At 37.3% G+C, this 23,204-nt stretch overlaps 1 protein-coding gene across 3 annotated transcripts in view; it reads left to right on the forward strand.

The window, feature by feature from the left end:
* The window catches only part of FHIT (fragile histidine triad diadenosine triphosphatase), a 614,337-nt gene that overhangs the window by 98,667 nt on the left and 492,466 nt on the right, over window positions 1-23,204 (forward strand). For all 3 annotated transcript variants that reach the window (XM_040591977.1, XM_040591976.1, XM_040591978.1), the window contains one exon: window positions 20,307-20,349. The gene's annotated coding sequence lies outside the window, so the exon portion shown is untranslated. The remainder of the gene's footprint in view (window positions 1-20,306; window positions 20,350-23,204) is intronic.

The raw sequence follows: 23,204 nt of genomic DNA on the forward strand, positions 1-23,204 counted from the left end.
AGAACAAGATGTTAAGTGCTGTTCAGATAAGCTTTCAGTGCAACAGCAGAACTGCCAGAGGAGGTAATAAGTTTGCTGAAGATCTTGACAGCAGACTATAGCAAATGGCATAGATGGTGTAACATTTCACTGAACATCTGTCAGTGTTTTAAGGGAGTGGATACTTCCATGGCAAATGGGTAAAACATTTTTGTCTCATCTTAATAATAGCATGTTTCCTTCTTACCAACTTGACTGAGAAATTCTGAAAGGTAGCTTTCCTTTTTTTAAGGTTTTGTGCTTGTTTTAGGAATGCATGGCAACCGGGTTAGCTTTACAGAATTGTCAGGCATATACTTTTTTCAAATTATTTGAGCACACTGCGCTTTATGGTGTAGAAATTCAGATATATGGCTTAGACATTTGTGTATTTAATGATGTTGTATATCATATAGTGTTACAGGTGTCACAGTGATCTAGGGGAACTGGCTCATACAGGCTTCCAAATTTCTAGCAGTAAATTCATGCATGAAATGTTTTAAGATTCAGATAAGATTCCTCTCACATTAAGATGTCATGTATTGTTTCTTTTTAGTGTCTGATCCTTACTTTTGCAGATCTTGGTGCAAAATGCCAGTTACTTAGTAGAGGTTATTAAAATACTTAAGTCAATGTCAACATTTTCCTTTCCAACCACACCACTGTAGGTCTTGCACTGGTTCACAGATTATTATTCCTTCTTAGAAAAACTGATTAGACATTGCTTTAAGCTTGCATGGCATCAAAACACTTAAAAGATGTAGTTATCAGATTTCTGTGAAATCTCAGTTTGTTTACAGTTGCCGATGCATAAGATGTAGGTGAAGATTAATGGAGAACCAGACTGGTAGGAATTAGAAGTGTCTAGCATTACATTACAAGCACGTTTACATTCTGTGTTATTCCCACAGAAGATACAGTAGGCATGCTGAACAAGTAGAACAGTTGAAAAATATTCAAACATGCAAAAACCAATAAAATGCTGTGTGTTTTTTGCAGAGAGCAAAATCATGAGTTTCCATGTTTAGACTTTCTAATTCTGCGTTTGTGTCTGAGGAGCCTCAGCTGTTCTGAGAGTGGTTTTGGCTTTCTTCAGTTTTGGGATGGAATGGAGCTCCTCCCTAAGGAAAGCCCTTTGGATCTCCTTCAGGAGAGATTCTGAGTTGATATCCTGGCCTTCTGTTGGTTTCAGAGAGCCAGTTCAGGTAGAAGACTTAAAATATCTACCACTTATTACCTATCTGTTCTCCTAGTTCATTAGTTTGCATACGTGGACTGTAGGATCTGTATTTCCCCTTTGTTCAATATTAGTGCAAAGTATTTTTATCCTAAGAGTAAGGTGGTGCTTTAGCAGTGCTGCTGTTATTACTAATAATGCTAAAGTTTCTATATTAAAAAACCATACAAAAAACCCAACAGGAAATTTGAACTGTTTGCAATATATTGTGTAGAATCCAGTTACTAAAAATCAGCTACTACTCCAACCTGCAGTACTTAATTTTTTCATAGAAATTGCTAAGTGAACTAATTTAATCCATTCCCCCTTGCTTCCTCTCCCTCTTCCCCAGACTGGGCATCTTGTCCCATCTCATCTTTGCTTGACATATGATCTCTGCTTCTACTCATCTTTGGGATGACAGATGTGATGGACGTGCAAGGAGTTCAGAGTTATTGCCAGGCTTTAAGTCTTTTTTGGCTAAATATCATGCTTTAAAACACTTCTTTCTTTGTAAATTATTCTTCAAACTACAAATAACAGCAATGAAAAGGTTCATTAAATAGTTTGAAAATGTGTAACACCAGATCATGCTGACTTGCTACGCACAGGATTTCATTTTCATCTAAAACTAGCTAGGAGTTGAGTAACTTACAGATTTTTCTTCTGTATTTTAATTATTATGATCCATGTTTAATGTGTCTCATCATGGCTTTGCCAGTAATGCAATTTCTTTTTGTTTTTAAATGACCCCTTTTATACACTGTGCTACTGCTGAAGGAGCTCAGTCCTTTACAGGACGCCTGCCTTGGGAACAAGCTTTCAGTGTTCTCTTTTTCATTCTTTTGCTCACAGGCAATGTAGACTTCTGAAATATCTTGATAACTTGTTGTGTGTTGACCTTTGGTTTGTAATGTAGGAAACGTATTGTTTCTTATCCGGGGAGGTAAGCCACACTACAAAGGAACAAGTGTGTAACAAGTGAGACCCAGAGGAGGGACCTAACACATAAAGTTGGCCAGTTCTGTGCTGCCTGTGTGCAGAGCTAGTGTGATGTGTCTGGTCCCTGCTACCTGGAGTAGGATTACTGGGACATATGTGGTGTGGAAATAGCCAGATGAAAGTAGTGTAGCTTGGAAGGTTGATTGCCACTGCTGCAGCCTGTTGTGAGGAAGAGTGGTGGCTTTAGCTGATGTGGAGGGATGTGAGGGGTTGCAACCCTTTCCATACATTGAGAAACAAGCCAGAAACCTCTTGTCTGTGCAGCAAATGGATGTGGTAACTAGTGGGAAACTATGGTACTTCTGGGTTGATGGGGGAAAATACATTTGTGAAGGATCCTGAAAAGTAAATCCTGTTTTTAGTGGCTATCTATGTATATCATTTATATCTATAAGGACTGTCAAGATCAGATCTGTTGCTTTGACCGTTAAGATAGATTTGGAAAATTTCCTCTTTTTTAGTGTTCGTTTTAGTTTTGTTGTGGCAAATTTGTCTCTGTGTGGGGTATTTATTAAGAGGAAAATTGGTTCACAAGTTTACCTGGTACAAAGAGCTAAATCAATCTGCTTTTCTCTTTAACTACATGTTTACATAAGGTTAAAATACAACAAAGAATTAACTTCTGCTCCAGATGGTCAAAGTGCCAATTCAACATTATCTTACTACTGGACATTTCTGAATCTGTTTCCAAAAGAAGTGATGCAAATAGGTGATGCTAATGTAGTTCAGGCAGCTGAATAGAATGCCTTTTCTGTGTGTAAATGTGGGTTTCCGTAGTAGGTGATAATAGTGCTTTTTGCTCACTGTTCCTTTTTGCTGCATGTAAATGCCAACCGTTGTTATAATGGTTAAATAAATAAACAGTGGCCTTCATGTCAGTCCTTAATATCTTGTACTTGCAATAGATGCTCCTTTTTAAAAAATGCATGATATAATGTCCATAATATGAGAATATTTTTCAGTGTTCTTATTAATTTAATGTACTTTTACAAATACAAGAAGCTTACTGTTCCTATAACTGATTCTCAGCAATGACAAGTTTAAACATGCACACAGAAATTTGATTCAGTTAAAATTTGTCCTTCTCTTTTGTCTGTGACCTACACAACTAACACCAGCAAATCTTTTTCAGAGAATCTGTGTAACTGAAGGATTATTTTCTTTCATCTATAAAACTTATTTTAGATAAGTGAAATATTAAAATTCAGTTTTTGATGCATTGAAATAAAACAATCACCCTTCAGTAGCTGAAAAAAATATTTGAATGTTTTTTATGGGGTTTTGTGTGTCTTTGATATTGCAAATAATAACACAGATACATATTTCTTAGATTGTTTGTTTTTACATTGGTATTTGTGGAGGGAAGAGGTTATTTTAGGCCTTTTCATGTTCAAAGCCCTGTAAGTTCTGGTGTGCATTCAAACCTTATTTTTTAAATCCTCTAGGGTTGCAGGCATTGATGTAAATTTGTACTTAACATGTTATTTTCGTTCTGAAAAATAGCAGCTGCTTGTTTGGACTGCAATAATGTTCTGAGTTTGCGAACGGCTGGAAAGCCTCCAGATGCTAGTGAACTGGGGATATCCCTGTGTTTGCCTTTTTCCTCCTTTTCTACTCTTGACATCTGAATGCTCCATAGACATTAGTGAACTGGCCCTCATTACAGCCACAAAAAGATCAAGTGTTGTGTGGAAAAATTAGTCTTGAAGTCTGTGACAAAGCAAAGTGCTGAACTCGGGTAACATGAATCTCAATCTAGTGACTACATGATAAAATTATGCCTGCTGAATAAGGTCTGGAAAGGAATTTTCTGTGAAGTGTAAACTAAACGAAGTTTTTTTCATGGTTTTTTTTGTTTTTGTTTTGTGTTTTTTTTTCTAAGCAATTTCAAACCTCAGAGTTATCTGTAGCATGAGTCAAACTTTCTGCTGTGAAAGGGGCAGTTCAGGAAGCAAATCTCTCCAGGGATGCTCTTAAACAAAAGCATTAAGTACTTGGTGATTTCCCCCCCCCCCCCTCTATTTTTGGAAAAACTGTATCTTTGTTTTGTGTCATTAATTAAAGGAATTAAAAGGGAAAAAAAATCAGAAAAGGAAGAAAAAAAAAAAAGCACAACTTGAAGCAGTCACTGAGGAGACTATAATTTATATTGAAGATAATTGTGGAAGGTGGTAGAGGAGAGTTCTTAAAGATTCGATGCTACTGCCTGTTTTCTCAGACTTCCTGCAGACTGCTGATGACAGCTGCTTCATTGAGATTATTGGTTGTAGCTTTTATTGTGGAGTTTTAAAGCTACTTTATAAATAATGTATGAACACACCAAATGGTAGCATATCTATATCTGTGGTTTGTTAACAGGCTTATAGGAATATACTGACTTTACAAACTTACAATACTTAAAGCTAATCCTTAATGAAAATCTATGCAACAAATTTCTCCAAATTTCTTTGTCTCCAAATTGCACCTTGATATTCCGATGTATAGATTTGGAAAATCTCCTCATTTTTAGTGTTTACTTTAGTTTTGTTGTGGCAAATTTGTTTCTGTGTGAGACTGTGTGAAATTCCTGTGGGTGAGTTTTCAATGGGAAGCTTTGCACAAAAACAATGGGAAATAGGTGATGTGGCGAGAATCTCCAAATTCCTTGGGTATTTTTTAAAAAAATAAGGTTTTGTCAAGTGAATTTCGTTTTACTTCAACTTGTACTCCAACTGGAAATTCCTGTACTTTTTGATTAGGTGGTGGAGACAAGAACAACACAGCTTCAAGAGAATTTGGTGCCACTTGGCTCTGGTAGCAATGCTGTCTTTCTATGTGGACTGTTATTTTTTTTTGTTTGGCTTCACATATTTCTTTTGTTCCTTTGTATATGTTTGTGTCTTTGTGGTCTCACTTGTGTAATTCTGTACCTTCAGGTCATTCATGTTCTTTGTGGGTTTGTTCTACTGCCAGTTAACTGCTATAAAACTTAGATCTCTCCTGCAGTTGCAGTGGAGCGCACCATTGTAAATCTTTTTTTTTTTTTTCTTTTTTTTTTTTCCCCTTTTTTCAGATGTGAATTCCTAGTTATAGTAATGTTGTTTGCTTCAGTTACAAATCCATTGGATTCATAAAATGTGAACTCTCCATCAGCAGTTAACCATGTTGGCTCACTCTAGGGTGCCTTCCTGTTAGTGGGCTGGGAAAAGTCTGTTAGGATTAGATTTAGGTCTGTTTTCTAAATGGTAAGTATCTCTTTACAGCTATTTTACATCTTGAATTTAGTGTCTGTTAAATGCATAGGATGCAATTAGCTGTGATTTTTTGTTGTTGCATTCTGAAAGGTGTGTAACTCCTCTTTCTCCTTTCTCCCCCTGTCCCTGTAACCCCCTCAAAAACCATATAAACACCCTAAACAAACTCTAAACTCCCAAGAAGATAAAAGGACTTTAGACTTGGGACGACTCTTAGAAAAACTTATTCTCAGTATCTTCTTTACTGAAGATAGGTGCAATCACTTGTACAGTATCATCTCCTATTTGCCTAGTGCAGCACGGTTTCACTGATGTGGAAATGTCTGATGGAAAAGAAATTCAAGATTGTTGTCTTTTTACTGCATTGAAAAGTGCCTAGACTTTTACAAAGCTTTCAGAAAATTATTTGCAGTCCATTTAGGGAAGCTGGCAGAGCTATCAATAGATAAGTCAGGTCTTGGCTTGTCTGAGGTATCCTTGAAAGTAAAGAATGTGAAAGGCTGAATTTTCTACTTGAGTTTAACAGCTGCAGTTGTTCCAGAGTGAGCACTGAAAAAACTGCTGCATATTTTTATCCAGATATTCATTGCTGAAATGATAATGAGGGCTGCTAAGGGCATTTATTTTTTATAACATAAAATGATAATTTTACTTTTAAGATAACACATTGGTTTAGGGACCACTTTCTGATCTGAGCTTTCCTTAGTTACTCTGCCTCAAAAATAACAATATTTTCAGCTTTTGAAACTTCAGGATAGATTAGATCTTACCTCTCTATTTTCATGATCAGTAATCAGGCCCTATATTCCCTGTGGCCCTGGAGGGAAGGGAGCATCTTAAACTCTGGGCCTTACAAGTTGTGTGGATCCAGTGGTTAACCCCACAGTGGGGAGGGAAATGTGTGTTGTGTTCATGTAAGCACGTATCTTATTGTGCTGGTTTTGGCTGGGGTAGAGTTAACTTTCTTCACAGTAGCTGGTACGGGCTGTGCTTTGGCTTTGTGCTGGACACAGCGTTGGTAACACACCGATGTTTTCATTACTGCTGGGCAGCGCTTACAGAGCGCCAAGGGCTTCTCTGCTCCTCACCCCCCCAGCAGCGAGGAGGCTGGGGGGGCACAAGGGGTCGGGAGGGGACACAGCCGGGACAGCTGACCCAAGGGATGTCCCACACCATATGGCGTCATGCTCAGCATGTAAAGCTGGGGAAGGAGGAGGAAGGGGAGGGATATTCTGAGTGATGATGTTTGTCTTCCCAAGTAACCGTTACACGTGTACACCAGTACAGCTGATCCCAACTGACCCAAGGGATATCCCATATGATGTCATTGCTCAATATATAAAGCTGGGGGAAGGAGGAGGGAGGGGATGTTCAGATTGGTGGCATTTGTCTTCCCAAGTAACCGTTACACGTGCTGGAGCCCTGCTGTCCTGGTGATGGCTGAGCACCTGCCCGCCCATGGGAAGTGGTGAATGAATTCCCTGCTTTGCTTGCGTGTGCCTCTGGCTTTTGCTTTACCTATTAAACTGTCTTGATCTCAGCCTGTGAGTTTTCTCACTTCCAATTCTCTCCCTCATCCTAACATGTGGGGCATGAACAGCTGTGTGGGGCTTAGTTGCTGTTGGGGTTAAAGCATCACACTTAAATGTTGGCCTCCTTCCCACTAGAAGGTCTGTTATGCAAACTTGAGAGCTTTGTGTTGTGAGGAGGGGAAATTTGAGGTTTTGTGCTGCATTTATCACTTGCATATGTTCTTTCTCATTTCTAATTATAAATGGCACAAATGAACAGCTGAGTGCCAGGTGAAGATTTCAGATGAATTCAGGCTTATCCCAGATTGTATGTCCTTCTTTTAAACCCTATGGATTAAGCCTTGCACTCTATTGGGAAGCCACAGAAGATTAAAGGCCCAGACTTCAGTTTTAGCAGGGCACGATGAAGGCTGTTTCATCTGGCTGCTGTTTCCTTATTTCAAGTAGACCTCCAGATACTTCTCTGAGTAAAAGATGAGTGTTTGTTTAAAGGTTGTGGTGTGGAAATTATTTGGTTTTTGAATTTCTGGGTTTATATGAAAAAAAATTCTAATGTAATTTAGATTGAGATATGATCACCCTAAAAGGAAGGACAAGCATGGAAGTGTATGGTATGAATTATGTATTTCCATGAAGTTTTTGGTTTAGGTTGGACAAGGCTAATATGCTTCAAGTTGCTCAAAGAGCTCTTGCCTTTGGACAACTTCATTATCTTAACTGGAAAAGTACAACTGTGGTGAAAGGTCTGAGATTTGCAAAACTCTGTAGAAGATCCTAGAACAGATATATAAGAAGAGATAATGGGAATGAAGTATATTGACCCTAGATTCTGCTGGGGAAGGTGTCTGTCTAGAAATTGTCAGTCAGTGTGGATTTAATTCCCATTAATCAAGGTACAAAACACTTCTTGGGGGAAATAAACTGGAAGTGTTTAATCTTCAGAAAAAAACCCCTCTTCCTAAGATGGACAATTTAAGAAAACTATTAAAATACTGTCTACTGTTCAAATGGTCTACAGGCTTTATCTTCAGTTTAGATAAAGTAGAAGTCTTAGGAGGGGTTGCAGAACTTTCTGTTGTGTTATCCGTTACCATAAATTCTAGAATCCCATACAGAGGTGTAATGAAATCAACCCAAGCTGAAGTCCACTAAAATGCTTAGTAATTACCTTCATCTGTTCACTTTCTCCAGTCTCTTCCCTACCTTTATTTTTACTTTTAAACTTACGTAAATTACCAAAGTTCAGTAAGCTTTTTCCTCTTCTTCAAAGTTCCAGTTTTAAATCTGGTATTCCTCTGGTTTGCTTCATTAGCTTTTTGGCCATGAGTTTGCTTTTCCCTGGTCCAGTGTTATTTCCCATTCCTTATTTTACATGATCTGAATTTTATTAATTAGTGTGCCCTCATTAGAACCTGGGTTCTTCTCATGCGTGGTTTCTCGTTGGCTATTATGGTATTTACTGGGGTGATGGCTTTTTAAAGGCTCTGGATTTCAGTAATGTCCAGAGACTACCTTGAGGTAAAGTGCTACAAACCATTTTGCCTCTCAATTCTTCTCACCCAAAGCTAATAGTTAAGTGGGTGAAATGTGAAAGTGGACTGTAAGACCTCCCCAAGGATTTTGCAGAAATACAGGAAAAAAAAAAAAGTAGGATCCTTTATAGTGAAAAACTGTTAAAGATTTGGAGTATTCCCCTCTTGGAGTGAATGGGACAGCTGGAAGGATGGAATGTAGCAGATGTAATAGTTCATGTGTTACCTGTTTCTCGAGTACAATCCTGAAAAATGGTGTGCTTAACGTGCTTTGTAGTTCTTAATGTTAAATTAAATAACCAACAATGATGTTACAATTTGCGTACAGGTTTCACGTTGGTAGGAAAAGGATGGACCAGGAGTATAATAAAAGTTGACACTGCTCTGCCTTCTTGCTCTATGAGATGTCCTCCAGCTGCAGGGCTACTTCCATTAATGTGGAGAAATCAGATGGTATCTTTTTGTGCTCTGCTTTTGGAGTTTTTACTTCTGTTTGTATTCATATTTTTGCTGGATTTCATTCTTTGGTTTTGCATCCTCCCCTGCTTTCCTTCATGCTATTTTTTTTTCCTAGCTGTAAAATATTTAATGGTTCTTAAAGCTGAGGACAACTTTGATTGACATAGTCAATGCAGAGTGCTAACAAAGTTCCGAGAAGTTTGGCAATGGTTAAAAAAAGCCTGTGTGGGTGAAAAGTTTTCTGTTACAGTTGATGGTATTGCCACTGAGAAAATGATTTGAAAGATACTCTTTTTAGATATTAGAAGTAATCAGATGTTTTGGAACATCTCTGCTATTGGAAGTATGGGGGAGGAGGGCTGATCTGCACCACTTTCTTCCCTTTGTCTGTATAAAGATAATGTAATGATAGCTCTCACTACCACGTCTGTAGCCAGTGGGAGAAGATGGTAATGTGCCTTTTGCCCAGAAGCCCTCCAAGTACAGTTATCATTCAATGTTTCTGATTATTTCAGTGTCTGCTCCCTTGTGTTTATGCTTTTTTAAGTACGCATGGGAGTAACATAGACTTTGAGAAATAACGCTGATTATTTAAAAAATAACTCATGAGAAAATATCTCTTTCTGGGAATTTGTGTTCCAGTAGATTAGCATTATTGATCATTCTTCTCTCACGTACTCTACAGATGATTATAGAAATCTGAAGTTGTTATTCTTTTCTTGTCTGATGCAATTACTAGTGTAAGGAATAATCCAATTAGAAGACAACACGGATGCATTCTAATTTTTCTAATGAATTATGTTAATGCTTTATGCTTGCAGTGAGGTTTAGTAAGAAATCATTTGACAAAGTGACAGCTTGTCTTATAGGGCTAGCAAATATAACTTCAGTTTTCTCTAACTGAAGTCTACTGGCAGTAGACATGAAGCCCTGTGTTAGGTTTCCAGGTGCACTGCAGATTGTTAAAAATCTTTTCCTGTCTAGTATTGGTAGTACCAGTAAACTGTTCTGTGTTTTGTTGTCAGGGAAAGCAGGTGACTTGCTAACTTATCCCATGCAGTTCCTAAATAGTGTAGTAGGACAAGAAACAGTCATTCAAGCAATCAGACCACTTCTGAGAGACTTAGTACTAAAATATTTCACGTTAGCCTAGCCCATCCACTGAGTCTTTTCCAAGATATCCAGCTGCACTTGAGACAAGGCACACTTGGATAGCGCGCAGATGTTTAATCTCTATTCAACTGTTTTTCATCCTTTTCATGGATTTTAGAGCCATGCAGGACTGTGGAGTTAAACCTCTGCAATAACCACGTGCATGCTTCTGATGCCTATGGAAAACTGTCAGTGCCCCCCAGCTACCTAATGACTGGGGTGGTATTACTGAACACAGTGCACGTTACCATGTAAGGGCCACAAAGTGCCTGCAGACCTGCCAGGGTGTAGGATAATTAACTCGGGACTGGGTTCTTTGCTTAAAATGAGTAAGATCGTGCTTACGGTAATATAAGAATGACCAGTATACATCAAAACCACATGAAACAGAGCAATTGATAGTGAGAATGTGGTTTGGGAAAGAAGGTGTCAAATGGATTTTAAGTATATTCTAATCCTCATATTAGAAATTTCTCTCCCCTGCATAACAGCCTTTCATCTGTCTGATGATGTTTTCAATTTATTTCCTTTTGTTGACAACATCTTCTGGTCACTTAAATCTAATAGGTGATCTTTCTTTCTCCAGAATTCAGTTCTCACTAAACTGATGTCTGCATTCACTCGTAATTAGATGAAGTACTGAAGATGGCACTACTTTTTTGTATTATTATTGTAATTCTTGTTGTTGTGATGATGATGATATCTCCAGGTCATAGTTGAGTGCCTGCATGATCTATGATGAGTAGCGTTCAGGGTCTATTTTACTTCTAATTGTTGGCAAAAAAGGGTAGCAATAACTCAGACTATTAATAAAGGCTTTATGATATAATTTAGAAACCTTTTGCCTAGACTTCTGCTCTTCTATTTTTTTTTTTTTTGTTTAATGGAGCACAAAGTATACGTAGAATTATTTCATAGAATTATTTCAGCCGTGCCTGAGCTGCTTAGGGTTAGTAAATATGCACTAAGTAGTTTAAGACTATTAAGAGATTTTAAGATCATTTAACTTCTCTCTAAATACTCTGTGTTCAAACTTTAAACTTGACAGTTGGAAGACCTGCCCTGCCTAAACAGAACTAATTTATTTAAAGAGACCTTTAAAAGTTAGAATGGGGTGAAAGTTTGAATGGCAGTGAGTCAAAATAGAAATTGTAGTTACCCTATACCAGGTTAGTTCTATGCATTAGCTACGAGACAGTGTTACATATAAGAGGGAAGCTATTTAAATATTTAAGTAAAACCAATATTGGTAAAAGATACATCTGTTTTTCTGATGGCTAGATGAAAAATTGCGCTAGGTTACTGTCTGTCTCTATAAGCAATGTGGCACCCTGCTGTTAAGTAGTCTCTAACTGTGTATGAAGAGATACCTTGCCCTTCATTTGCTTAATCTAAAATTCAAATGCTCATTGCAGTGTGCAACTGCATTAGGAGTACTTAGACAAATTAAATGATTCAGTATGGTAGGTTTGAAGAATCTAATTTCCATGTGGGGAATCATTTTTATCATCTGGCAAAAAGACAAAATGTGAATTTTACGTTGGCTGCTTTTTTGTAACATTTGTGTTGCGTGAGGTTTGCTTTATTGTTAATCCAAACTCAAAACATGGACCTGTAATTTAGCTCATAAATGCTTAACTAGTGTTACAGATTTTAAATGTGCATAAGATATTAATCTGTTTACTCTGTTTTGAACTTCTTTGCACACATGCTACTGTGAGCTCTGCTAGAGCAATTCTTGTATTGATGCAGTTCAGAACCATGCTTTTATTTGTGATTTGTACCTAACTACCTCTGTAGTCCCATTATGGTTTGTAACATAATTAGGCATGTGCAGCATTAAAAAATATATACATGGTAGATATGGTACCTGAAAGATACCTGTGGTGTATTCAGTTTTTCAATAACTTTTTTTCTCATAGTCTTCTGTTGCTATGAATATTTATAAAAAGACTAATTTATCCCTTGAAAAGTTTTAGTCTGTTTCCAGTAATGAATCAGGCCTTTCATAGTCTTTATTAATATTGTTCTGAAATCCTGAAAATTCACAAACTTAAGAAGAATATGTTATCTAGGCTGCATATTCACCTATCAATAACGAGTATTGACTAGTGGAGTTGGGTGAAGTTGCTTCTAGGACAGAAGTGAATTCTGTGTGTGGCTGCCAGCAGGTCACTGCCTCAGGCTCCTTGGGTGGATGAACGTGGGTTGTGAAGGAAAGCTGCAGGGAGCTGCTGGTAAAAGAACTTTCCCCTTTGTTCATATTTTCTATGTAACCTTGAGAACCTTAGATGTCATTATTTTACTTCACTCCTTTTGGACAAATCTGGGCTGATTTCAAGTTAACAGAGGCTTTGCCACTGATTCTAGGAGATCTGTAATTCATTGCTATGTGTAGTCTGTTAATGAATTTAGACTGCAGAACAGTAGGTTTTCTGGTTTGTTGTTGGTTTTTTTTTTAATTATAGGGAGAATAAGGAAAAAGTTGATAGCTGCTTTATGCAGAGCTAAATCTGAAGTTTTTTGCAGGCATGCAGGGAGGTGATCAGTGCTACAACATGATGCCAACAACCTACTGTAAATCCTTTATAGGCTCTTAGAAGGCTAGTGCGTAATTAACCTTTGCTTGAAATTATTCTCTTAACTAAAGAAGAGACCTCCCCAGATAAGCATGAAAAACATAATGGACATTTCTAGATGCTTTTTTTCCTGAACATTTTATGGATTATTCCCAACAGGAATTGAAAACCATCAGGGCAGCAGCAGCCTGCTCTGGGAGGGAACTGGCTGATAGTGTATTTGAGGCTTTGGGATTTCTGTACAACCTTAGAATTTTTTTTTTTTTTTTTTTTTTTGTACAGGCCAAAAGTGTGTTTGCTACTTTATATTGTGTAGCAAAATACAGTCTGAAATCTCTGGTGTAGCCAAGACATGCTTTTAGCTAAAGAAAGGTTTGTTCAGGAAAGAAAAAGCATGAAAGTAAAAGACCATTAGGTAGTTCCAGGAATGGGATTAGAGTAGTGGGTGTGGGACCACACGCTGACATAAGCTATATGTCTGTGAGGTGATCAAGTTATTAACCAGAGACTTCAGTTGTAGCCTTTGGGCGAATATTTGTTGAAACATAAAAGTTTTGTTGTGTTTAGCCTGGTTCCTTTTAGCCCATTGTAATCTCAGTTTTTCGTCTGGTGAATTCAAGCCGTCAGCACTTTCAGGTGGTTTTAATATGTGGCTCTGGGCTTGCTGGAAACCATCCGAAGTACAGGAGAATGTGACTTGTTGAGGTTTTGCCTTATTTGGCCAGGATTCTGAGCATTAGTCTTGTTTTAAAACTCACATTTCTCTCTACTAGCGGAGGTATAGCTACTTACTGAGCTAGACTCAGCAGGACTCCTAGGAGCTATAGGTTCAAAGTTCAGCCTACAAAGTTATGGTGGGAAATGCTTTCCTGCCGTGGCTGTGTATGCTCAGGGGTGCATTGTGTAGGGGGTTTTGAGGGTGGTGCTTTTTGTCTTTTTCTAAAAAAAGGTGTATAAAGGTGGTGAGAGAATAGATAGAGGAATTATTTTAAAGAGGGTGAATGGAATTGCAGGCCTTTCACATGAGAAGCAAGGCATGTCCCCAAAACTGTGGGAAGATGAGAGAACGGGGCATGGTTATGTCTCAAGGTGATAAACCTTTCTTGTTTATTTTTCTTTGTTTTACTATGTTCCCTGGCTATTGGGCTTGCAGCAGACCTGGGGATACAAGTATGTCTTTAGTTTTATGTCTGCTTTTTGGAGAAAATGTTCTTCCACAAGTACGGTTATCTTGTAAATGCTGCAGTTTGATATCCCACCTATTAGGAAAATAATGGTCTGGGAAGTGCAAGCGAAGTCCTGCCCTACTGGAAACAAGAGGAATGCTGATTGTTTTCATGGGCCAAGCTTTACATCGTTCTCACAAATGAATACTATAAGCTCAGTAGCCTTTTTTTGTGTTGTTGGCTTCTCTTTACAGAAATTTCTGAAATGCAAGAATTGAAGATGAAAATCTAAAATAGCTGTGCCATGATCAAGGCAAGGATCAGACCAGTTCACAGGCCTAATCTGTGGGGGCATTTTTTGTGAATTTTGCTTTCTTCGGTATTTATGGACTATCCAGCACAAGCCGAGTACCTTAAACAATGCACTGTTGAATATTGCAACAACTCTCAAATTTGTGTTCAACAATTTTCAAGAAATTTTTATCTTCCCATAAAAGATTTTTAAAAAATGCTGGGGAAAAAAAGGTAATACTGGAAAAAATGTTAAAGGTAGAAAAAATATTTATTTGCTTTTGTCCTGCAGACCTCTCTAAATCTTAGGTTTAAAGATTATGGATGCAGACTGTCTTCCAAAACTTAAGTGTTTTAATATTCCCATCCTTTTGGAATTCCCTAAACACTCAGCTGCAAAAAGTGGGGTTTTTGTGGTGTGTGGTTTTTTTTTTTTTTTTTTTTTACTTTCAAGGATCAGAATGTTATCATAGTTTCATAGTGACCATATAGTCATAGTGTTATAAAAAGGCCTATCATGAAGCATGACAACAAATTATTATGAGGTTCTTCCAAATGGTTTTGAAATTTCTGTATCTCCCAACTTTCCTAGACTTTACCCAGATGTCTGATAAACACAACATTTCAAGCAGTATACTAGACTTGGCAGACACTAAATTCAGCAGAATGTAAATTACATTCAATGTGTTTATATATCCTCTTGGCATTTTTCTCCTTCCTCAGACTCAGCACACTGTTACCCCAGTGAGTCCCATTTACTAGTAGGCTGGAATTCAACTTCATGAGATAGTTTAAAAAAAATCTCAAGCAGCTTGCTAGAAACTTTTGATATTACAAAAATTACTTGCTACTTTATTTCTTTATGATTTTCTTACTTTATTGTGTATTATAGTTGGTTTTTTCATGTCACTAAACTGTGGCAGTATCTGTTAAAGTATCCATCCTAAAGTCTAGTGAAAGCTGCTCTTAAATGACTTTTACTAGAAGCTGCTACTTTAAGGCTTGTGTGCATAAGGATTTTTTAAAAAATAAAAGTTTCAGTTTTCAAACAACTATTCTGTGTTTTCAACTTGGTCTAAGCTCATCTCACTCCCACACAATGGTAGAACTTTACAGATATTTGAATTTCTCAGTGTATTTTAATTTTTCACATGTTAGAGAGCATAGGTTTGACAAGCCACATAATCATAAATTGAAATACTGTAGCGCTGAGTAATCAAGCTGCAACAGGACCTGCTTTGAGAGCTGCCTTACAAAACTACAAGGAAAAAGTTCTCTGATCCAGTCCTCTAAGTGGAAGGCTTGAAACAATCAGTCCAAGAGATGGGAGTATGGAAGCATAGAAATAAGGTGTTTGGCATGCTGGGCAGTTGTCTTAAATGACCAATCCCTTAACTGCTGCTAAGGTTTTTGTAGGTATGTAGGCAAAGTGAACTTAAAAAAACTGAAGAGGAAAAAATTATTATTTTTTGTAGAGCTATTAAGCAGCGCTAACCCCTGAATTGCACTGTATTCTTGGATACACTGCAGGTAATTCTCTCCTTTAATGATTTGTGGACATCACCTGAACAGAAATGAAGGTTAAATCCTGTCTGACTAGCTTAACTAATACAGACCCATTAGCTGTCACAGATGTGTATGATTAGTCTTTGGTTTAGCAATTACAGAAAAATATTAAATACTCCCATTTAGTAAGAGCAATTTGAAGTGTTGTCAGGTTTTTACTGCTTCATTAGAAGAATGTAGTTTTGCATATCTTCATAAAAAAAAAGCAAACTCTGTAACTAACAGAATGACTAAAGCATACAGTAAAACTGCTTCTGTAAGTAGTCTTTGGATTTCAGTTTTCTCAGAGCAAGCTACAATTGTGAGCCTTTTCTCAGGAATCAAACACTGAAAGATCTCTGTGGCTAAATTTAAACCTTGTAGCTGACATATTTGCTGGGCATATAGGTGATGGACTAAATAAATGTCCTGGATGGGTTTGATAAGTTATGTTTGCTCCTACCTCACAGTTAGGAATGTCTGATTGGAGTGGGGAGAAGGTTATATTTTAGGTAATGGCAGTGTTTTGGTTGAAATTTTTTGATGCAAGATGTAACATTAAAATAGTGACAAGTTCAAAAGACCGATTCATTATGAAATATTTCATAAATCAGGTTGTTTTTTTTTTTTTTTTTTTTTAAATCATCTGTGGCAGGTAGCATGACAGGCTTTCAGGATAGTTTTTAGCCTTTAGGCTCCTGTCTCATACTTCTGTACATGTTTCTTGGTGTTGTGGAGCTGTATTTGTTCTTACTGGGACTTAATAAATAGGATGCACCGATGTCAGTAGGAATTAAAATCAGTCCACATTGAAATTCAGATATCCTAGATATAGAATATATCTTCCTATAAATTACTGGTAGGAGTATAAATCTTAATGTTATGGATGTGTCCAAAGGATTAAAATATAGATGCTAATTTTAAAAATCTACAATACTTTGAACAAACAAATCCTTCTTGTTACTGCATTTTTTTAAATGATGGAATATCAGTCCTGTTATGTAGACGTGCTTATGTAACAGCTTATAAATAATATATACAAACTCTTTCATAAAGAAGTTATAGCCTTTATTCCACTGGTCTTAGTAACTTGCTGAGAAGACAAATTTAGGGAAAAAAAACATATACAAAGATAAATGAATGTCTCCTCACTTCAATGTTTCAAATGCCAAATCCATCTAAAAAGTTCCTGATAGATATATAAAACTTGTGCTTGCTGCTTTGATTTTCCTATACTTTTTCTTTAAGCCCTCTTCATCCTTGAAGATACATGATTATTAATGATAATTACTAATTTATTGCTCTAGTTCATGATGAAAAACCCACCACAAGAATCAAGTTTCTTGCTACTTCTTGTTTAAAAGGCTGTCCTGGGTTTTGCCCTGTAAACCTGAGCTTATACCTTTGGGTTTTAGATCCTATGTTCTTTATTCCAAAGAATCAAAATGGTGGGCACTGAAGCCATGCAACAAATAAAAATTCATGGAACTGAGAACCAATGGAGTTTTAATATCATGAGCTGAAATCCTTCATGTAACCTTTGACGGTTACTTTTAAGTATCTTTCATGTGTCTATCTGCTTTAGTCTTTAATGATTCTGAGACATATGCTGAGGAACAAACAGGTGTGATATCAAGGAAGGTCAAATAACTGAAATATTAGTATATTTCTAAAACATACCTGAAATATGTTCAAATATAAAGCTTAATTAGTAGATGGCTAGGCTTTTTGTTAATGTTCGTCAGTCTCTTTAAAATGTTGGCTTGACAACTAGTGTTTATACCCACAATATATATGTGTGTGTATTTATACATCATATCTAAATTGGCCTCTAAAGTTGCCTTTATACTTTCAAATTTCTTAGCTGGAAAAATATGGGTATGCTTTTTTGCAGGATAAAGAGTAGAAGGTTTTTAATGGGATTAATAAGGAAGATGAAATATTTTGGTGTTTCCTTTTATGTGGTGAGGATGATTTTTTTTTTATTAAGATTTCTTTTAACAGCTTGGATTCTATAATTGTAATGGCTTTTGAAAGAGCAGTATTAAATCTGCTAGCCATGAATGGAAGAGGAAAAAAGTAAGGAAATGGTAAAAGTAAACAAAAAAAAATCCAGCAAAGAACATGCACGATAATCTCTCCAGAGACCTGGCACCCTGTAAAATGATCCCTTTCTGTTGGAATGGGTTTATTAGATATCTCCTTCTAGTTCAGAAAAAGAGAATCAGCATTTATCTTCCTTCCCTTGTTCTTGGCAGTGGTGAATATTAAAAGCTATATGTGACTTGGTATTTGTCCCTAGTGTTGGGCCATGGAGGCCCTTCAGGGCAGGGCACATGGACTGCCTTGTATGCACAGAATATTTGGGACAGGAGGATCCATTCTTGCTTGATCTTTAGCCACTAGGACAGTAAACTGTTGAAGTTTCAAAAAAGTAAAAGCAGGAGTCAAAAACAAGCAAACAATTGCTCTGTTGATGTTGTAATTCCAAATGTTAATGTGGTGATGTTGAAGATGTGTTCCTGAAGAAACCTCTCTGTCTCAAGGAGCTTGTCCCAGTGTTCTGACCTTCTTTGAGGATTGCTGCTGGAGTGATTGGTTATGCAGCTTCTCTCCAGACTTGGTTTCACAGAATCGTTATGAAATTATCCATGAATTAGCTTATTCTTATTTTTCCTTGGAGTTACTTTTATTACCTTCTCAATCTTGGGAAGGTTTTTTTTTAATTTTTTATCTTTAGTACAGATCCCGGTTTAAATGTGGTGCTCAGAAACTGCTGAAACTTGTCAGCTGAGTATTTTGCTCTGGCATTGCTCCCAGTAGCTGATACTAAGGAAGTCCGAAGTGGTCATTTCAGGGCATTGTAACCCAAACTCTGGGTGTCAACTCTGACATCTGGCAGTTCTAATCCAGGTACTAGTGCTAGACTGAACATTCTAGGGTGGTCATGAGTAGTCAAAAAAAAAAAGGAAGGAGTCCTTGTATTCTAAAATACTGTGTCCCTACCAACTAGAATTTATACTTTCATAATACCTAATGCTGTGCACATTGTTGCTAACTTTTTGTTTACATTTGAGAAAGGTGCTTTGGAAGAATACAGAACAGTGTATCTTCTGATTCAACAAAAGTTGACCATAAACACTGGAATTACATTTCTGAAAGAAAATATTTCCTCTTCATAGATGCTTATGTTACTTTTATGAAACCAAAATAATTTTATTGGATCACAGTAAATCATATTGATGGCAACAAAAGAATAGACAAATTACTGATGAGGAAATGACTGTCTCACAAAGTGCACACCTGGATAGATGGATTTAATGGAATCGGTGAGTTACTACGTAAAGCAATTTCAAGTGTTGTTAAACGCTCTGTAAACTGACAAAATGCCACATTAGGTTAATTCTGTTCATGGTGGCTTTGTACTTATGCTCAGAGAAACCTTCATGTCACTAATTTAGAGTAACAGTGTGGATTGTTGCACGTACTCGTCTCCTAAACATTGGCATATTTCTTACCCCAGGCTTGTATTTCCTAATAACTCATTATCAAATCACATTTGAGAAAGGGACTGCTGAATTACTTAGCTAGAATGCAGTCATAGGTTTGGCCTTATTCATGACCTTCACCAAATAATAAGAGGCAGCTGCATACATCTTGTGCACGATGGGAATGTTTAATCTCCATTCTCCTGTAATGGAGTAGTGTAATTGAGAGTGAAATGCATAGGGTCATATTGTCCCTTCCTTGCACACTACAAAATCACTCTGATCATCGTCTGCACTGAGCTATATGGTATGGATTTTTTTCTTACTCTTGGAGCTAAAATACTTGTGTAGCTAAAATAGGTCCTAACAAGGAGCTCCTAGTGGTATACAAAAACGAGAAATACCCTTGCTTTTCTAGTCTCCAGAAAATGCATTGGTTTACTCTATAGCAGCGGGAAGTTAATATTGTTTCATGTAACCCTTTGAGAAAATTGATTAGTTCTAGCTGTGCTATCTGTAAGGATAGAGTTGTGGCTTGTTCTGAAGAAGAGATCTAATTAAAATTCAGAATTCATCATTTTTGGGCTGATACTTAAAAGAAAACCTGAATGAAAAGACATAATGTTGAAGCTTCTCACCAAACAAACAGTAGTTTTGTCAAGGTTTTGCTTTATGGCGAAATTTGTGTTTAGTATCTGAAAATACGTGGTATTGATTGTAAAGCTTTCCAATTACAATACTGTTTACTAAGTACACATTTTGGAAACTGGAAATTCAACAGGTAGCTGATAATTGATGCTATAAATGTTACTGATTATTGCATTTTTTTTTCTTTGGTGGTTTTGTGGCAGAAGTATGTACTGTAAAGCAATGTACGCTTTTGTAACTATATGGGGGGGGGGGGGGGGGGGGGAGTCAAATAGAAATTTAGGTGCCCCCCAAACTGAACTATTCTGTTCTGAGGAGTTCAATAAGATTCCCATGGAGAATACACCTTTTCCCACACAACAAGTGCTTGTGGATTAATATCTCCATTGAATGATTTTGCAAGCCTCTCTATTAAAGACCTCTAATTTATGTTTTCTTTTTTCAGGTAAAGATTGGGCAATAGAAGAAGCTTCCTGCAACCTCCTAATGTAAGTGTGTGTTTCTCATATGAACATACTGCTCTGTTCACTGAGACATGAGACCCATCAGTGATTTCTTCACATGCTCCTGACAGCAATGAATAACGAAATGAATAACAAAATCTATGCAACACATATCCATTCCAGTACCTATTTAAACAGTGTTTGGAAACACCTTGGGGTAGGGGATGGGGAACCTGACCCCAGAATTGTGTAATAGGAACCTCTGTGGGTCTCTAAGCCTACATGTCTTGTCTTTGAACTGGGAGCACAATTTTGTGCATCAGGACTTGTTAAAAACAGAAGGATTACAGTAGATCCAGTAATGTGAAACAGCTTTAGATACTCAGGACACAGGCTGTATATATGGCTTTTTGTTTGAATAAGATTAGGCTGGAGAGTCCAACCCCCAGCAGACAGAGCTGGGGTGAGGGTTATTTCGTGATCTGTGATTGACCTTATTCCTCTGTATCTTTTGCAAAAATGTTTTAATCCAATCACAGCAGGAGATTTTATGAAGCCAAGAGGCTTGGCATTAGTAAAGAGAGTACCCAGCTGCGGACCCTAACCTCTGAAGAGAGATTGACTTTCTGCTGAAGTGTATTGTCAGATACGCTCAAATACAAATCTGCTCCTGCTCTCTTCTGCCTTCCTTTCTGTAGCCTTCTGCATCTTCGAATTCTTCACCAAGCTAATGTTATTTAGTGCTGAATTATGCAGTTGGTGTGCCTATGAGAATTCTAAAATTAAAGTTTAGTCAAACCAGAGTCTCTCCAGACACTGAAGCCTTCAATTTTTTACATTCAAATGTATGTGGCCATAATAGGACCCCAAGTGGTCATGCTAGTGAGCTGGTAACTTAATAGTAATTCCCTAAAGAAATTACTTAGTGAAATCCAGACCTTTCAATACTGAACTGTTAGTTTTTCAGGAAGGAAAAATCTCAATGGTTTTAAAGCTAAGAGAGAAATCTTAATATTAAACTGCCTTCACTTCTTACAAGGAACCACCATGATACCTCTGATCTGGGAAGCAAAGAAGGTTCTTACATTTGGGTTTCGTTAATCTTATTATGGTGCCCCTCTTTGATAGGATTGTGGTTTGTTTTGGTAAATTTCAGTGGAGTTGGAAATGATCCAAAAAAGCTTGAAGTAAGAGTATGTGGCTGGCAGTACAATGTATTGAAGTATCAAAGCCCTGGGTATCATCAGTTAATCATCTATGGACCCAGCTGTTGGGGGTGGGGGGAAGTATGCTATATTCCTACTCTGTAAATAAAATTCTTGGCTAATATAGAACTGATCTAGTTAAAGAGGAGTCTCACTTGATTTGTCATTTCTTGAGTACTTTTCAGGCTCCAAATCCCTAAAGATTGAGGTGGTTTAGCAATAAAAACCCAACCAACCAACCAACCCCCCCCCCCCAAAAAAAAAAAACCCAAAAAACCCCCCAAACAACAACTCCAAAACCAAAAAGCCCCCAAACAAGCCTAAAACAAAACAAAATACCCCACCCCCCTCCACCCCCACCTCCATAAATGACCATTACAAAGAGGGGAAATTTATTGTGTTTGTTGTTTTCCACCCCCTGACCTAAACAGAACATCTAAAACAGAACAGACTGAAATTTAAACAAAGTTTCAGGTTAGGTAAGAAATACAGCAAGGCTAGTTAAGCACACAAATGGATCCAAAACTCAGTAATCTTCCCATTATGAACATGAACAGGTTAGGACAAAACTTCTTCAGGCTACCTTGCAGTTCTTTGATCATCTTGAGTGAGTTAAAACAGAAATGACCTGGGTTTATCCTGCTGTAGGTTGAAAATATGAACTAGATAATATCTAGAGATACTTGCCCTTTGACTCACTGAGTGGCATAAACTGCACATGCTGCAGGATAGTGGGATACTGAACTTCCCTCTTCCATTTGTATTTTTATGAAGACAAAGAATTATCATCAGTCAGTTTAAGAATAAATCTATTATTAAATGTTTAACATGAAAGGAAAAATGGTTCATTTGAAAAGCAATGGATATGTTTTGATTGTTAAACATTATGTAAAAAATTGTTTTGCAGTTGCTACTTGTGCAGTAGTTTAGCTGTGGAATGAGCAACTCGAGCAATTGATGCATTGGTAGACACATGCCTAGTAGAAGAGTTCTAAATTATTTGCTGATAACCAGCAGCTCTCACACGTATTGATATTCATCCCTTTTCCCTTTATAAAGCTGTAGATTGTCATTATCAGCTCTTCTTGAAGTAACTATAGCTTTTTGATGATAGGGAGAAACGGCTTTTTGATTTTGTGCTTTATTCAAGGAATTTCTGTTTCTTTAACTGACCAAGATTTTTTTTCTTTTTTAAACAGGTTGCTTAGAAAAAATAAACTAAATTTGAAGTTATTCCCCTTTCCAGAAATCTTTTTTTTTTTTTTTCCTGATTTCCCCCCTGTAAGCTATGCTTTTACTCTAGAGAACTGAGATCTTGTCCAGTGGAGGGATACTCCAAGCTGACCAAATAGCAGGAGACATTTTCATTTTAGTGATAGAGAGGAACAAATACATGTGTATTCCCTGATCCCAGCTTTACAATTACAGTGGGAAAGTGGCAGACACTAGAGACTGAGTCTGTTAGAGCCAGCTTGCTCCCCAAAGGAGACAGAGACACAGCTGAATTCTAAGAGTAGGATGGGTTGGTTTTTGGATTTGGGGTTTCCCCCTACCCCTTCCCCCTCCCCTTTCCCGTGGAAAGGGGCTGGAAAGCGATGCAAGTACCGTTTGCAAATGTTTTCACCATTTACAAGGCAATGCTGGTCACTGGCATTTCTACATTTATGTTGGAGATGTGCAAGGGCCAGGGGCCTC

The sequence above is a fragment of the Falco naumanni genome, chromosome 4 (assembly GCF_017639655.2).
Source record: "Falco naumanni isolate bFalNau1 chromosome 4, bFalNau1.pat, whole genome shotgun sequence".
NCBI classification, from domain to species: domain Eukaryota; kingdom Metazoa; phylum Chordata; class Aves; order Falconiformes; family Falconidae; genus Falco; species Falco naumanni.